Genomic DNA, 6,000 nt, shown 5'->3' with positions numbered 1-6,000 from the left:
GAGCAGAATTTACCCAGCTGAAGGCTCTCTCCGACACACAGCCCCTCCTTGTAACGTCATCCCTGCATCAACTACTACAAAACGTGAAGCAAGGGATTTTTATTTACGGTACCTCAATTTAAGTTATACATTCTTTTAACATTTTTATACACCAAAATATATGATCATACTAGAAAAACACAAATACTGTAACTGAACAAAAGTGAAAACGCTTTTTTCCCCTCCTTTCTCAGGACTTCTTCTTTCGAATATAGTAATTGTTTTGCCACACATTTCCCACAAATCTTTCTGCAAAAAAAAAGTGTCAACTCCTGATTAAGTAGCCTATGGGGGATTGGTATTCTTGGGAAATACTTGTAAGTATACTGTAAATAGTACAGTGTGAATGCATTATTAAGTAGTAATGCAAAGGCATTGTGCACCTTTGTAAGGAACAGAGAAATGGAATAGGATATACTACAAAATGCAAAAATGGTGCAATATTCACTGTGAAATAATTATGTTTTGTTATTTTAAACCTGAATTGAAACTGAACTGATAAACTCCTGTACTTTGTTGAAATATGTTCTACAAGCTTCTGCGTGTAAAGATTTTCAGCACACTACATATAGACTGGCCTTTTCAAACACACACATACACACAGTTACTGTCTCTTAAGCACTCTGTTCCCCCAAAAAATATGAGAACATTCCAGAGCTGTCTGCAGACAGCTTACCTGAGGATGTCTCATGATTACTCATAAGACAACAGAGAAGGAATAGGTGTGTTTAATTATCTGTATGCTGCTGTTGCTCCCAGCATGGTGAGTCACACGATATGGAACACAATATATTATTATTAGTAGCAGCAGTCGTAGTCCTATCTAACAGGGATGGATATTTAACCAAATTTAAACAACAAAAAAAAAAGGTTTAAAAAGGACTGCAGATTCAATATTTATTTGTAACAATGAACCAAAGAGGGTGGTGCAGAGCACACAGTTTAGAGCCCACTGGATGACAAAAGCCATCACAGCACCAGTGGACTCCGCATGGGCATGCTCTAAAATAACCCGAGACCGGACCAGGGCCCTGAACATGGCTCCACAGTCAAAGAGACCCTGTTCAACAAACTTGCGCTTCCTGGTCTTGTAAATGGACGGTTTACCAAGCCCAGGAGCAGATTCATGGTCCCTTGCCTTGGTGGAGCCAAGAACTTTGTTACCCCCTGCTTGGGCCCCGCCCCAGAGGATGTACCCTTCTTTTTCCATCAGCAGCTTCCCTCTCTGCCCACAATCAGGGTGGTGCAGAGGATCTGGCCACTTCAGAGGTTCTCTCACACTCTACAGGAAGACCCTGGTGCCCAGCCCCGCGAGGGGTTCCATGGTGTGCTACATTATCTGCAACCACCTGTGCCCACCTTTTTGGGTGCTGTGGAGGTTGTCCGCTCATGATGATGTGGGGTTTGTTTTTTTCAACACAAAACAAAAAGGCAGACAAACCACCTGCATTGCAAAACTCACCAGTGCAGTGAAACTAATAAGTAAAGAAAGACTGTAAGCTCAATAGCTACTCCACATGACGTGATCTTATGCTATGGCAGGTCAAGTAAATCTAACATCTGGAGAAATTATAGCGAGATCAGGGGCCTGTTCAACAAAAGGTCTTAAAATGCTTTAAAGATCATTTTTTGATCTTGGTCTTAATATTTAAGCTCAAAATAAATAAGGCCTGTTGAAAAGAACTGTTCTAATACATGTTTTTCAATGAATTTGAATACAATGTCTACAATGAGATGTAATTGCAAAATAATGTAAACAGCAAACACACTTCTAAAAAAGGACTCTGCCTACACCTGAACTATATCTGGTACAGTCATTTAAATCTTGAGATGTTATGTTCGCTAATCGTAGAGTATTTTCTGTAAATTACACTCTTTAAGTTAAATTATAGGAATGCAAACCCCAGCAGCGTTCTCTTCTACAGCTGCAGGCCTGCACGCCCTGAGTGGATGATTTCACTGGTCCTCGTGTTCCGACCCCCTCCCCTCTTATTCTGAGCCAGAGCTGTGAATCCTCTTTTGTTTGCTGGAGGTTAAAAGGCCACGGTTGAATTAGGTTTTAGTGTTTTACTGGCAAAACATGTAAAACTTGGAAGTTATTACTGGTAATTTTGTATTTAATTCTATTCATTTAGGATGAATCTCCCCCCCCCCCCACACACACACACACACACCTTTATTTTGCATGTACTCACTAACAGGGAAGAAACTACGTCTCCAGTAAATTCAAATTTCAAATTCCAACGTATTTATTTACACGGATAGAAAAACATGCATCTTATTTACAAGGGGGTCCTGGCAGGAGTCATCTAAAACCACCTCACTTGGAAAGTGGAAATCAGTAGCAAACACACATAGAAGGTATCTCCAGAGGCATCCTCTATTTGTATGTATCAGTATTTCAACGAATAACACATTAGTAATTAAAATTAAAAAATTGCTATTTAAAAAAAATGCTACATATGGTATAGTCACTACACGTTATATCATGAGTCATGTGCACATGAGGAAAACTTCTGGAGTGGGAATGGTCTAAAAATAGCCAGTAAGAGTCACACGTTCTCCATTACTGGCCTTGCAGGTCCCATGAGGGTTCTCCAGGCAGTGACTAGAGGCCAGTTGCTTGGGATCATTCTTGACTGTGTGTCTTACTTGTTCTACTCTCCAAGCAGGTCCAAAAAAAAAGATAAATAAATACTTTTTTTTCCATTCCGTGGGATTGTCCTGCCAGAATCTCTATTTTTCTACTCCAAGAGCGCTGTGGGTTTCAAGGGGTCATGAAAACAAAACTCTGCCTCTGCTTGTGATTCAACTTCCCTGTGTGGAATTAATAGAAAGGAAGACATTGCAGTGGAAATGAACAAACTGCAGTTGTCACCATACCATTGCGTTAACAGGTTAAACTGTATGAAGACAGCAATATTTTAGGAAACCTTAGAATAGCAAAAATGATGCTTTCTTTATTTACAACCACTAACATTTGTGTAAACAGATAGTCAGCATCATCTTGTAGAGTATTTTATGGCTGCAATGGGGTCACAGAAATGTGCATAGATATGTTAAAGGCTTATTCTCATAAGAAGTGACAAGGAGGTGTTTTGACAATTAGTGCAGGAGCTGCTCTTCAGGTCTAGATGCCTGGCCTGCCATAGACAGCATATAGAGCAGAGCAGCCAAAGAGTCTTCATAGCAGTGAGGTCCAGCACTAGTGCATGGCAGAGCATTGAGCCAGTGTGCCAGATCACAAGACGGGCAGGCTCTTCATTTTACAAACACACCTCGGCTGATCTAGCCTAGGTGACACACTGTAGATCTGTGGCAGAAAACTAGAACTAATGAATGAGCAGAACTCATTGAAGAAAATGCAGATTCTTTTAGAAATGTAGTCCCTAGCCCCCTTCCAAAGGTTTAGCTTAGGATGGAGAATAAACTACAGGACACAGAATTCTTTACCAAGAGGTCAGCAGTTTGCATCATAAAAATGGGAAGCTTTAGAGGGCAAAAAATGTGTCGTGATGAACAGAAATCCTGAGTAGGCAGTCAACATGTTTACTCAGCCTTGAATGATAGCAAAAGTTTAATAATTAACTTTCTGAAAACACAGCCAGTTTTGGATTTGAGGACTGTAGGAGAGAAGCGATTTATAACCATGAAGTGACACTTTCCTATACCCCAGGAGCTCTCTAACCTGTAACCTCATGACATGCTGTTATTGGGGTCTCTACCAAGCAGTGCTCTTATACAGCACACCAGCCATGGAGCATTGATAAACTAGTGCTCAATTCACATGTTTATCCCTTGATCGTCACACTAACGTCTCAACTGAAGTGTCTCATTTGCTTACTGGTAAATGTATTCTCAAGGAAATAAAAGACCCTGTTGTCTAGTTAACATCTGTTTGACTTGTTAGTCTTCTCATACAAGCGACCTATACATTTATACACCTCGATATTTGATTTATAAGAATCTGGAATTCGGATTTAAGGTTAAGTGTATGCTACCATTTAATATTTTATTTTAAAATCAGCTTGTAGCAACAAAAAAAAAAACGTGTACATGTTTTGCTTTGGTGAAAATTCAGCTGTACAAAAGCAAGTACTTTACTATGACCTGGTGTGACAGAAAGACAATGATTCTTGGTGGTAAATCTCCCTCCCGACCTGTGAGGGCGCTAAGTAATGGGAACAGAGTACCCTGGAATGTTTGGTCTGACACTTTGTTCCTAGGGTTAAAAGGAAGTCAGTCATCTAGAAAAGGGGCAGAGTTTCGGTACACTAACTCATTGACCCGGAAGGGAAATGATGTGGCAGCCATTGATTGGAGGAGCGGCTGCAATCGTTTACCAAGGGGCCATGAGTGACAGGATAAGTAGGGGTTGAAGCGACGTAATCTATTCCTTCATTTTAGTTAGAGAATAACCTGGAAGGACCTGTGTTTTGTGTGAAGAAATTGTGAGTGTTTTTTTTTGTTTATTGTTGCGTCGAAAATAATACTATTTGTGATTATTTAGATGGCTAAACACGATCCAGGAGCTGTCGCTAAAGGCCAGCACAATCTTGGACAGCACTGCACTTTGTTTCCACTGAAGTACTGTATTTTCACCACGAGATTAGAGCATGCTCTGTGGACAGATGTTTGTGTAGGTGTTACATGAACTGAAACGGGACTGATGTTGTTCCGGGGCCAACCCGCGGATTACAGGTAAGCAATACAAGCCGCTGTATTGCTTCTCATTGACATTGTTATTATTTACTGTTGTTCTCAATCAGTCATTTGGATTACTAAATAGAACCATTAAACAACATTGAACCTGGATTATAATTGCCTGTCTGTTTATTGATCACCTGCATTATTTTTGCCACTGTAATCTTCATTTCTCTATTCTATTCTTCATTTCACTATTTCCTGCGTAATCTTCATTTCTCTATTCCCTGAGTAATCTTCATTTCACTATTCCCTGAGTAATCTTCATTTCTCTATTCCCTGAGTAATCTTCATTTCATCATTTTCCCTGAGTAATCTTAATTTCCCTATTCCCTGAGTAATCTTAATTTCTCTATTCCCTGAGTAATCTTTGTTTGTCTATTCCCTGAGTAATCTTTATTTCATTCCCTGAGTAATCTTCATTTCTCTATTCCCTGAGTAATCTTCATTTCTCTATTCCCTGAGTAATCTTTATTTCACTATTCCCTGAGTAATCTTCATTTCTCTATTCCCTGAGTAATCTTCATTCCCTGAGTAATCTTCTTTCTCTATTCCCTGAGTAATCTTCATTTCACTATTCCCTGAGTAATCTTCATTTCTCTATTCCCTGAGTAATCTTCATTTCATTTCTTAATTTTCCCTGAGTAATCTTAATTTCTCTATTCCCTGAGTAATCTTCATTTCTCTATTCCCTGAGTAATCTTCATTTCTCTATTCCCTGAGTAATCTTCATTTCACTATTCCCTGAGTAATCTTCATTTCTCTATTCCCTGAGTAATCTTCATTTCTCTATTCCCTGAGTAATCTTCATTTCTCTATTCCCTGAGTAATCTTCATTTCTCTATTCCCTGAGTAATCTTTATTTCTCTATTCCCTGAGTAATCTTCATTTCTCTATTCCCTGAGTAATCTTCATTTCTCTATTCCCTGAGTAATCTTCATTTCTCTATTCCCTGAGTAATCTTTATTTCTCTATTCCCTGAGTAATCTTTATTTTTCTATTCCCTGAGTAATCTTTATTTTTCTATTCCCTGAGTAATCTTCATTTCTCTATTCCCTGGGTAATCTTCATTTCTCTATTCCCTGAGTAATCTTCATTTCACTATTCCCTGAGTAATCTTCATTTCTCTATTCCCTGAGTAATCTTCATTTCCCTATTCCCTGAGTAATCTTCATTTCCCTATTCCCTGAGTAATCTTCATTTCACTATTGAGAGAGAACCCCCATCAGAACACGTACACATAACCCCAAAACATGC

This window comes from Polyodon spathula, chromosome 13, assembly GCF_017654505.1.
Source record: "Polyodon spathula isolate WHYD16114869_AA chromosome 13, ASM1765450v1, whole genome shotgun sequence".
NCBI classification, from domain to species: domain Eukaryota; kingdom Metazoa; phylum Chordata; class Actinopteri; order Acipenseriformes; family Polyodontidae; genus Polyodon; species Polyodon spathula.
This window is presented reverse-complemented; position numbering follows the sequence as displayed.